Source organism: Tribolium castaneum, chromosome 7 (genome assembly GCF_031307605.1).
Source record: "Tribolium castaneum strain GA2 chromosome 7, icTriCast1.1, whole genome shotgun sequence".
In the NCBI taxonomy this organism is placed as follows: Eukaryota; Metazoa; Arthropoda; class Insecta; order Coleoptera; family Tenebrionidae; genus Tribolium; species Tribolium castaneum.
Genome location: NC_087400.1, coordinates 18,518,358 through 18,531,629, shown reverse-complemented (window position 1 = coordinate 18,531,629; position 13,272 = coordinate 18,518,358). Strand labels below are relative to the sequence as shown.

Below are 13,272 nucleotides of genomic sequence, written 5' to 3'. Positions count from 1 at the left end.
AAGTGGATCCGGAAAATGCCCAAAAAATTATAGCTATATACCACTAACTTAAATCAGCATAATGGAAGTTGACAATGGTATGTAATATGAGATTGTATGTACTTGTAGAAATTAAGTTTTAAATGTTTTCAGATCCTTACTGCTACATGCTCTTTTGCCTATCTCCAAAGGACTGTGGTAACAGAAAATTCTTTTGTTTGAGATGTGTGAAGCTTATGGCAGTGAGATTTCACATTTGTCATCTACATGTGACTTCAGTGTTAAACTACAAGTGTTTTTGGTGTAATACAGTAATAGGACAGAATTCTCAGTTGTGTGGAAATAATTTAATAAACAGAATGACTGTTAAAATGTGGTATTTTAGTAGAGAGCGACAAATGATGTTTTATGATTCTGATGACTATGATTCTGACGACTCATCAAGTAGCTGTGATAGTGGTATAGAATGTTAGTTAATAAGAGTAGAAATTAGATATAAACAACTTGTAACCTTAGATTAAATTAGTATCTAGATTATTCTTTTGCTGTATGGATAAAAGTAAATAAATGAAGTTATATAATAAACAGACTTGTGATTCTCAACATAGTATTGATTCAACTCTGACAAAGAGAGGTTGGGGTCTAATAAATAAATTAATAAATAAATTACCCATTGAATTACATATACCGGGTTATCAGTTTTGTGGTCCTGGAACCAAATTACAAAAACGAATTGCACTTGGACATAGTGGTAGAAATAAATTAGATCAGGCTTGTAAAGAACACGATATATCGTACGCCAACGAAACTAATTTGCAAAAACGACACGAAGCAGATAAGTTATTATTAAGTAAAGCAGTTGAACGTTTAAAAGCAAAAGACGCATCGTTTGGGGAAAAAGCAGCTGCATTAGCAATTGCTGGTATAATGAAAGGCAAAGTAAAATTCGGAATGGGACCTAAAAGTAAAAAGGGTAAAAAAAAGAAGACAAAAAAACAACGAGTTCTAGTTGCTCCTAAATATGGTGGTTTTTTACCATTCCTATTACCACTATTAGGTGCTCTAGGCGCTTTAGGAGGAGGAGCTGCAGGGATAGCGACTGCTGTAAATAAAGCTTCGGTAGATAAAAAAATGTTGGAGGAAACTATGCGGCATAATAAAGCAATGGAAATGAGTAGCGGTAAAGGTGTAGGAAAAACTAAAGGGAAAGGTCTTTACATTGGTCCATATAAATGGTATCAGAAAAAAAACTCCCAGTAAAATTACCACGTCACGCCCTCACTAATATTGAAATAATAAAGTTTGCTCGACTATTACAAATTCCAAATTTTAGAGGTGTATATATGCGTAATAAATTACCGAAAATTATACATAAAAATGAAACAGGAATTATAAATTTAGATGAAGAAAAAAATAGTGGAACTCATTGGACAGCATATGTAAAAAATAAAAATAATATATTATACTTTGATAGTATGGGCAATTTAAAACCTCCAACAGAGATTATCAATTATTTCAAAAGTGATAATGATGGTAATAACATTACATACAATTATGATGGATATCAGAAAATGGGTTCATATAATTGTGGACAATTATGTTTAAAGTTTTTATATAGACACACATGCAAATTATAAGTTTAGTCGAATCAAAGATGCTGTTTGTATTAACAGGAAAATCAGCGATACTAAGTGCTGACTTTAATCCACCGATTGATGTTAGTGATGGTGTCTATGAACTGGGTGTTACAAATTTTGAAGTCTACAACAGTATACCGAATATTGATGAAGAAAATAATAAATTCTTTTTCGGGGATGTCGAATTTAAAATACCGACCGGTTGTTATCAATTAACCGATATAAACAACTATTTACAACATGTAATTGAAAAACAATTCAGTAATGACCTCTTATCTATTACTGCAAACAATAATACATTACATACACATATCAAAGCAACAAAAGATGTTGACTTTACCAAACCAAATACTATCGGACCAGTGTTGGGATTTAATAGTCAAATAGTTCCAAAAAATATTGGAAAAGATTCGGATAATATTGCAGACATAATGAAACTTAATTCGATTATGATTGAATGTAATATTACAATTGGAAGTTTTAAAAATGGAGAACCTGTACACATAATTTATCAATTTTTTCCAAACGTTCCACCTGCATTTAAAATAGTACAGTCACCAGATCATGTGATTTATCTACCCATTAGTGTTAAAACTATCAGAAATATTACACTTAAAATAATAGATCAAGATGAAAAGTTGGTCAATTTTCAACAAGAGACTGTAACAGTTGGATTACATTTGCAGAAGAAAGAAGAAAATGGGTATTAGTTTTAGAACTGACTCATATAAAAAGCAACAAAAGTGTAGAAAAACAGTTAGTACGAAACGAAACGTGCAACAATTAAGTAATAAAAATAAACTGTTTCTAAAATCATTAGGATTTGAATTATACACATAAAAAATGTTCGATATTGAGAAGGGTATTGAGTGGGATGAAGGTGTGGTAGGTTACAAATTTCAAAGTCATGAGGCATATACAGCCAGATATGAAAACACGGATGAAATTCGAATTCCTTTACAAGAAGATTTGTGTACACTACCATGTGATAGTTTAATTTTAATTGAGGGACAATTGGTTAAAACCGACGCTACAACCAATAAAACTGTACCAGCAACAGAAACCAAGTTTGTAAATAATGGTGTCGCTTTTTTGTTTAGTGAAATACGGTATGAAGTAAGTGGAGTAACTGTAGATACAAACACAAAGCCAGGTATTACAACAACTATGAAAAATCTGGCATCATTAAATCAAAGTGAAAGTCTGAAATTAACAATGTCTGGTTGGGATCTAAATGAAGAAGCCACTAAACCTATAGATGGATATTTTCAAGCATGTATCCCATTAAATCGACTATTAGGATTTGCAGAAGATTATAAAAATATAATGCTAAACATACCGGAAGAGTTAATATTAATTCGTAGTAATAGTGATGTCAATGCATTAATTTGTGCAACAAATGAGAAAGCACGAGTTGTAATTGATAAAATTGCATGGCTAGTTCCACATATTGTGCCCGGTTTAAAGGAAGAGGTTAAATTGACAAAAACCATTGAAAAAGATAAAGAAATTGCAGTACCGTACAGAAGCTGGGAACTTCATTCGCTGCCACTCTTTCCAAATACTACAAAGTGTAGTTGGCCTGTGAAAATCTCTACAAAATTTGAAACACCTCGTTATATTATCTTTGGCCTTCAAAGCAATAGAGAAGGACAACTTGATAAAAATATGAGTAAATTTGATAGAGGCGATATAACCAATATGAGAGTATTTCTAAATAATGAACGATATCCGTATGAAAATTTAAATATTTCATATAAAAAACACCATTTCGGTATATTATATGAAATGTTTACAAACTTTAGATCCCGATACTATTATACAGATAAAAAAGAAACACACATTACACCTACACAGTTTTTCGACAGTTATCCACTAATCATAATTGATTGTTCGATGCAAAAAACTGGTTTACAAACACAGTCTATTGCACTGAGAATTGAATTTGATACAGACACCGGTATAAGTGAGGGAACCACTGCATATGCATTAGTCATTAGTGACCGAGCCTTTACATATACACCGTTGACAAAATCTGTAAAACAAGTCTAAATTAATATTAATAGTAATGGAGAACGAAGTGATTATAGACGTTCAAGGTTACAAAATTGGAAAAAAGTTTATAGTTAAAGAACTGGCTGCTTTAAGAGGAGACAAACTCGCACACTATGTTTTTCAACCCCCTTTCCCTTCACAACTTTTGAATCCTCAAGATGAAAAACAAGTAAAATGGTTAATGAAGAATTATCATTGTATTGACTGGAATATGGGACATATTCCATATTGGAAGCACGTACAAGTTATAAACAATGTGTTGAAGGATGTTGACAAAATTTACGTAAAAGGAAAAGAAAAAGCCGAATTTTTGAAAAAATATACACATAAACAAGTTATTGAATTTCCACAACAACCAACATTACACGCCGATAAAGTTAAATGCATGTACCATCTAAACGATAACGCATATTGCAGTCTACATAACGTATTTTTTTTAAAACAAACATTTCGTTAAAAGTGTACAAAACATTGTGTAAATAATCTCAACTCATTAGTCTATTAGTAATCATGGATCAAGAGAGTTGGATAACGTGTCGTAATAATCCAGGACATCGCCTGAAAGTAAAACATCTTCGACGACATTTACGAAGATGTCTTCCACATCGTGAATATTCTTGGAGGAGTTTTGATTGCGGAAATGGGAATTATTTTGATTCATCTTTATCCCATAATACTAATAATGATTATCAACAATCATCGAGAAGCAACTTTGAAAATACAAACTCTTCAAAAAATATTTTTTGTAATGAAATGGAATATTAATTGAATTAATTAATTGTAGTATTTATAAATAAATGTTATAAATTTATAAACATTTGTATTTTTTTCATAATATTTACCACTCCCTTACACTTTCAATAATCCTTGTACACCACCCAAAAAATTCATTTCATTTATAAAAAAGAGTTGATTATTGCAGTGGATATGAGTGATTTTTCTCATTTATTCAATAAATTAAACAGGTTAACGATGTCCTTGAAACAGGCGGTTACACTCCACCCTGTCTACATAGGTCTTCTTTTTACATTTTTTTGTGTCTATATGTTAACCTTGATGGAATACACCAATGTAGTTGCAGTAAGAAGTTGACCTTGACGGGAGCTTTCAACAGTTTATAAAATTGCAAGGAGTGCATGCAGAAATTCATTCTGTGTTGTACAGGTAGTCTGTGTACGAAATAATGTGTTCAAATTATTTTGCTCATTTTAAACCGTGTTCTCATGGTGACGAGTGTTCTCAGTGTCCCGGTCCCTCAACTAGGACAACTGTAAGTAACCAGTCATCCAAGTTATTATTTAAAGTATTGAAGGGAAAAGTTGCAAATCCCTATCAAAACCGTAGTGGTTTTAATAGGGATAAACCTAGAATCAATATCGTTTCTGATGTAATTATTAGACCTGCTAATTCAAAATTAATCAAAAATGATGAGACACAATTTGAACAATTTGCCAAGTCGTCTTTAAGTCAATCTTTGAGGGAAGATTGTCTTGAAGAGGATGTGATTGAATGTAGTCAGTTAAGTGTGAAAGAGAAGCAATTAGCTAATCACGCTGTTGCTAACATTGTTCAAATCGTTGATGAGGATGATGATTCTATGGTTACTCCTTCATCACAACCTGATAGTGAATTATCGTTTTCTTTACCATTCACGCAATACCTGGCTCAACATGGTATTGAAAATGATTATTCGGACGACATCTCGTTGACCTTAATAGACCAGTTTATTAACGAAGACGAGGCGGCGTCCAATCCGGTTGTGGATGAAGGAACTTGTCCCATCAATAATTCGGTTACCGATGAGTTAAATGTATTTGATAATGATATGGTGGTGGTGGAAGAACCCCCAATCTCTCCCAGTCCACCACTACCACCACAAAGCCCCTTCGTTGAGCCAGTGTTTACCCGCCCCGTTACACCAACATCTCCTGAAGCGGCACCCGCGGTATTAACTCAACCCCCTATGATAATATCGCAGGACATCATTGACGCTTTATCGGAGCCTTGGGTTGAGGTGGAAAACGTTATCAATGGTAACGTTGAACATCCCCCTCAACCCAATTCACCGATTATTGAGGAAAATGATGTTCTGCCAGAGAGATTGGTGGTGGTAGAGGCCGAAAATAACATCATTCGGTCACCATCACCACCACCGTCACCCATGATATTATCACAGGGCGTCAATGACATACAACAACTATCTGGATCCGAGGTTGATGTGGAACTTATCATCACACCACCACTCCCTCAGCCTCCTGCAACGTTCGATCCGATGAGTATTATTACTCAAAATGTCATTGACGCACTGGTAGAGCCGTGGGTTGAAGAGAGGAGGCAGGGTGAAGAGATGGATGTTGAAAATGACATCATTCAACCCTCTCAATTGTCACCCATTCTAGGGCAAATAAATAATAGAGTTGAGAATAGAGTGGAGGGTGGAGACGTTGATGTCGAAAACGAAGACAATGACGACGACGACAACATCATTCCACCCACTCCCCCTCACTCACGATCAAGGAGGAGTCGGCGCCCTAGAAAGCCTCGTAGACGTGCGCGAAAGTCCCCATTAATATTAATTACTAATAATTATAATATTAATATTAATATTAATGATGTTAATATTAATAATTATTATTAATAAATCCTATTTCCGTCCTACACTCATATCAAGTACATTTAATTCGGACGTGATTTTCCAAATTTTAACATCATACTACCTACAACACGATGGCAAGCATGCTGCTCCTCCTCGAGGTCTTGCTGGATACCTATCTTTGAACACAAAAAAATATATATTTATATAGTATAAATAAAAGTCTTTCAAAGATAGTAACAGAAGGCAGCAAATTTATAATTAAACTTTATTAGTAACCTGTTTAATTTATTATTTCATATTTTCATAAGAAAATGCATCACTGTGAAAACTGTAATAAACAATTTACAACCCGTCAATCACGACTACGCCATGAAAAGCTCTATTGTCAAGTGGTCAAAAAACAGGAAAATGGAGGACCGGCCGCCAAAAAACAGAAAATATGTCATTCAACTGGTAAGTTTTAACTAATAGGTACTCTATTTTCAATTATTTTTCTTTTCTAGCTAGCAACAATTATATGTGCGTTACATGTAATCAAGAAATTGCTCCAAAGCTTATTACGGCTCATGAGAGAAGTAGACAGCATAGAAATAATTGTCAAAGTACTCCCTTGGAGGATGGGGTGTTTGCACTCAGCAGTGCATTTAAATCACGCATCGCTTCATATAGGATTTGTGATGAGGGCGATTATATCGATTTAAATGAATTTATGGATAAAATTCACAATAAATTACTTGGACTTATTGTTTCACAAATTGAAAAATTTAGTACAATCAAAATTAATTTGGAATTATTTGGATTGTATACCATTGAGTCAAAAAATATATTTGATGTAAAATCTTTCAATACTACTAACAGAATTGTCACTTTAGGCACGAATATTAGGAATATGTTGCATGACTTTCAAGAAGTTATTAGTCAAAAAATGATGGATTTTTTGGAACGAGATTCAGGTAGTTATATATTGTAAAAATCTTTATAATACAATTATTTTTTTGCTTCTTTATTTTAGGCTGGACACTTGTGAAAATCTTACATTTAGAATTAAATGTAAACTATTACAATCCATTGAAAGCTTCATCGTATATCCCACTACCGCCAAGCGTGAAAATGAAGAGGGCAATAGTTAATGTTCAAAATCAGGATATTCATTGTTTTGGTTGGAGTGTCGTAGCAGCAGTGTGTCTACCTATGGGACCAGAACATTTACCCAGTTCATATCCACATTGGTCGACACTTTTTAATTTCCAAGGTATTGAATTTCCTGTAAAACTGGATAGTATTGCAAAATTTGAAAGTCAAAATAATGTCTCTATTAATGTTTACGGACTTGAATTACTTTATGTAAACAATAAGGTAAAATTTGAAATTGTGGGACCATTATATTTTACAAACTTTAAGAAACCGGTACATATAAATTTATTATTGTTGAGTGATAACGATGGTAATCAACATTACTGTACAATAACTAATTTGCCACGTTTAGTATCTTCCCAACTCTCAAAACATCATCATTCAAAATTTTTTTGTGATGGATGTCTACAATATTTCACAACCCAAGCTTTATTAGATAGACATTCTTCGACTGATTGTGGAAAACTTTATGCTAGAATCCCAAATAATGAATTAATAACAAATAGATTTGGTTATAATGTTCCCGCTAATGTATTAGAATTTCAAAATTATCATCATAAAATGACTATCCCATTTATTGTTTATGCTGATTTCGAATGTTTATTGAAACCTATGAGTACAGTTGCACCAAATCCAAATCAATCATTTTCGATAAAAACTTTTCTCCATCAACCATATTCATGTGCATATTACATTAAATGTTCATATAATGATCAATTATCTAAATTCCAAAGTTTTCGAGGACAGTCATCTGTGGTTGACTTTATTACAGCATTAGAAATAGATTTGATAGAGATTTATAAAAAGTATTTAAGTATTGTACAACCAATGCTTCCATTAACTATTCAAGAAGAGTTTGATTATCTTACAGCAACGGAATGTCATATTTGTCAAAAACCTTTTCAACAGAATGATATTAAAGTAAAAGATCACTGTCATTTAACGGGTCGTTATAGGTCCGCCGCGCACAGTAATTGTAACTTGAATTTTCAAATTCCAAATTTTATTCCGATAGTATTTCATAATTTAACAAATTATGATAGTCACTTATTCATTAAAGAGTTGGCCCTTGAAGAAAGTGAAATTAATATCCTTGGTAAAACTAAAGAGAAATATATTACATTTTCGAAAAAAATTTGTGTAGGCGAATATCTAAATTCAAACAATCGAATAGTCAAGGAGCACTTACACTTGCGTTTTATAGATAGTTTTCAGTTTTTGGCATGTTCATTAGAAAAACTGGCAGCAGCCTTGGATGATGCTCAATGTATGGAAGTAAAACGATACTTTCCCGTTGACAGAGAATTTCAGTTAATTAGACAGAAAGGGGTTTTTCCATATTCATTTATCGATGATTTTTCTAAATTAGATCTCATGGAATTACCACAAAAAATTGATTTTTACGATAAACTTCGCGATGAGCATATTTCTGAAGATGATTATCAACGAGCTAATACCGTATGGAATACATTCCATTGTCAGACTCTAGGCGAATATTCTGATCTCTATTTAAAAAGTGATATTTTACTATTAGCTGATGTCTTTGAGAATTTTCGAAACATGTGCCTTAAGCATTATGAACTTGATCCAGCACATTACGTGACAGCACCATCTCTTAGTTGGAATGCTATGCTTAAATTTACCCATGTAAAATTAGAATTATTGACTGATATAGATATGTTGCATTTTTTCAAAAAAGGGATTCGTGGGGGAGTTAGTACATGTGTTAAACGAGCGGCTCAAGCAAATAATAAATTTCTTCCAAATTATGACCCTTCGAAACCGACATCATACATTTTATATCTCGATGCAACAAATCTCTATGGTTGGGCTATGAGTGAAGTACTCCCTTTAGGTGGATTTACTTGGTTAACGCAAGACGAAATTAATTCACTTAGTATTATGGATTTGACTGATACCACACCTGAAGGTTATGTCCTTGAAGTAGATATCTCTTATCCTTATCATTTACACAACTCTCATAATGATATGCCATTTCTACCTGAAAATTTAATTCCACCAAACGGAAAATGTGCGAAACTCATTCCAAATCTATGTGCTAAAACAAACTACATAATACACTATCGAAATTTAAAACAAGCTCTACAAAATGGACTAGAATTGACAAAAATTCATAGAGTACTAAAATTCAATCAATCGTCATGGCTCAAACCATATATTGATTTAAATACGAAATTACGAAATCAGACTAAAAATAAGTTTGAAAAAGATTTATTTAAACTCATGAATAATAGCGTGTATGGAAAAACCATGGAAAATGTCGATAATCGGGTAGATATTAAACTGGCTACACATTGGAAAAAAAACGGTCACAAGTATGGAGCAGAGACATGGATAGCCAAACCACAATTTAAAAATTGTTCTATTTTTACTGAAAATTTAGTTGCAATAGAAATGAATAAAGTTCAAGTAACGTATGATAAACCTATTTATGTAGGATTCAGTATATTGGAAATTTCAAAAACTTTAATGTATGACTTTTTTATAATTTCCTTAAAGTTAAGTATGGAAATAATGTACAGCTTTTGTATACGGATACGGATTCATTAATTTTAGAAATTTATACGGAAAACGTATATAATGATATTAAACAGAATATCGATCGGTTTGATACTTCAAATTATCCCGAGAATAATATTCATGATATTCCTAAAACTGTGTCTATTATCGGTAAAATGAAAGATGAGTATGCTGGTGTACCAATTGTACTTCTTTATGGCACCGGTGCCAAAGCATATTGTGTGCAAACAGTGAATGATTTAATTAAAAAGGCTAAAGGTGTAAGTAAACATGTAATTGATAAATCTCTAACACTGTTACAATATCGGGCAATTGCAACAAATCCTTCATCTTCATCAGTTTTCTGTGTTATGAACGTTTTCAAATCTTATTTACATAATATGTATACCGAATTAAGGAATAAAATAGCACTGTCTAATTTCGATGATAAACGATACATTTTAGGTAATTCAATTGATACATTAGCCTGGGGACATTACGATATTGATAGAGATCGAAATTTAGATTCTCTAATTAGAGAATTGCAAAAATATGTGGAACCCACTGATTGAATTTTACCTTATTGTAGATATGTAACGATATGTAACCATTTATTTATACTACGTATTTATTATTATTATTATTATTATTATGTATTTATAATTGATGTAATGTGTAAAGTATTTTTATTTGTATTCTGTAAGTCAACAATGAAACTTGTGCAACAAAAAGATTTATTAAAAATTTCTAACCACGACTATTCAGTTTGTGTACCCTATCAACAGTTTCCTAAACATAATACTTTATTCAATAATAGTGTAAAAAGAGGACTAGTGGTTGGACGTTCTGGATGTGGAAAAACAAATGTGATATTAAGTCTCTTGCTGCATCCAAATGGATTACGCTTCACAGACATTTACTTATTCTCAAAAACCCTACAACAACCAAAATATCAATTTTTAAAATCGGTTCTGGCACCTCTCGATAAAGTCGGTTACTATGAATATGAAGATGGTGCCGAAATTCCTCCTCCTAAAGAAATCAAACCCTATTCCATAATAATATTTGATGATGTAGTCACTTGTAACCAAAATATAATACGTGATTATTTTTGCTTTGGTAGGCATTATAATATCGATTGTATATTTATTAGCCAAACGTATTCTTCCATTCAGAAACAATTAATTCGTGATAATGCTAATTTCATAATTATCTTTCCTCAGGATGTATTAAATTTAAAACATATTTTTAATGATCACGTTGGTACAGATATGTCATTTGAAACCTTTCAGAAAATGTGTTCACAGTGTTGGCAAAAACCGTATGGATTTGTTACTATTGATAAGGATGCTGAACAAGACAATGGGCGTTATCGTAACGGTTTTGATCAGTTCATTAAAATATAAATGTAAATGTTTGTCAAAGATTTATTTATTAGTCGACGATCGACATGGATAAACGTTTAGCTTTAGAGCTGGATAAGGCAAGACGACACGTTAAACAAAAAGTACGATCATTATCTTCACACATTGCAAGTTCGCAAAGACGTTTCGCAACCCATATTCAACCTCTAACTGATCCAATAAAAAGTTTAATTTCTGAAATTAAACATGAACGCGAAGTTGTCCCAAAACAGGAAAAAATATCAATTCATCATGAGATCAAGCAACCGGAGGCGAAGCGACTTTTTGAGTCAACGACTACAAGCCGTAGTACTACATCGCTCGATCCACGATTCAGTTTAATGCGACAACATGCGGCTGCTAGCACACCCAGAGAGGAGGGAGAATCACTCAGGAATGTGACCATTGGAAAGTTGCAAGAAACATTAATAAATTTGTCAAAAACCGATGCATTTCGCCATTTTCTTAAACAATGGACCGGTTTACCTCGACAGTACATTGAAGATATGATTATTGACACAGAAAACAAATTTGATCATCAATATGGTGTGAGACATGGAACCGAGGCAAATAAATTTTTTATTGGCAATTCTGAAATTGATTTCAAAGACGATCATGTAATCGTTCAAAATGTAGCTTATCCTGATACACCTGGATTGTATGAATTATTATTTAAAAAAAATCCAACTAATTATACTCAATCAGATTTAGAAACTTATCGAAATATTGTCATTCGAACCAATGCAGACAGAAAAAACTATAAACCAAATGCACAAATTCTGGGGAATGTAGGGAACAAATATAAAACAATTATTCGACATTTCTCGAGACAGCCACTACCGCTTCAGGAACACCGTGCATCTCAGTCGCCGCCATTTTACAGTGATACTGAAGAAAGCCTTGATGCAGATCAAGGTCAATCGACTCCTGTCCAGCAACGAAGCCGCAGTAGTAGTCTTTCAATTCTCGTACCACCAGCACGTAAACAGTATCCGCGACTTCGCAACATACCTGCAATACAACGATTGCAGACTCAAGGTCACGAACAATCAACTCCGACAAGTAGTATCCAACCAATATCAAAAAGAGTTAAGGGTGGTAGTATTCTTCGCACATTGGCTTTAACAGATAAAAATTTAGAATTTGTTCCCTACAAAAATCCCAACACACTCGTAAATAGACTACGTCTTTTATTATCATCGACAGTAGCTGGTAATAATAATCATATGAATGAAATCAATCGCATCATAACAGAATTGCGTGAATCGAAAATAATTCGTTAATAATTTAGAGACGACTTGTATATATTGCAAACACATTATATTTTATAGTTAGTATTTCTACATACTTTATTCATTCAATAGACAAGAATATGACATTAGATAAATTTGGTGAACACATTAGTGAACACAGAATTCGGACAACTTTACAACGTGTCAAATCTTTCTCATATACCACAATCTCACTCTTTGGGACACTGGATCCAGCTAAAAAACTTTTTGTATTATTTAATATTGGTACGAATTATATTTTCCCATTAAAAGAAGCAACGATTACGTCTGTAAATGGTAATCCATCGAGCGGGTGGATTGCATTAATTAATTCGAAACAAACTACGAATTTAATTGGTCAAATTTTACGTGAAGGTGACAAACTATCATTTAAATATGGACCCAAAACATCAGAAGCTAAACCGATATATATCGAAATAGTTTTAAAAGTACCAATCCACCATGAAGCGTAGTGATTTAAATATTAAGCGTCAAGTTGTTAATGAACTACATGCACCGGCGAGAGTGAACTTTAAAAGACGACGTGTGATAGTGAAAGGTTTAAATGATTTATTGCAACTCGATCTGGTTGAAATGATACCATATTCACGCGTCAATAAAGGCTTTAAGTATATCTTAATGGTTATCAATGTTTTTTCTAAATTTGTATGGGCTGT

The 13,272-nt window shown here is 32.9% G+C and overlaps 2 long non-coding RNA genes across 7 annotated transcripts in view; both read left to right on the top strand.

Annotated features, from left to right (window-relative positions):
• LOC107398890 (uncharacterized) overlaps nt 1–13,272 on the top strand; it is a 109,755-nt gene that overhangs the window by 13,148 nt on the left and 83,335 nt on the right. The window lies entirely within an intron of this gene.
• On the top strand, nt 5,954–10,678 carry LOC135266803 (uncharacterized). Of its 2 annotated transcripts, XR_010334973.1 has the most exons (3): nt 6,414–6,720; nt 6,771–7,220; nt 7,280–10,678. It is a non-coding gene; the product is annotated as an uncharacterized LOC135266803 (long non-coding RNA). The 2 variants fall into 2 exon arrangements; XR_010334972.1 differs by having other exon boundaries at nt 5,954–7,220.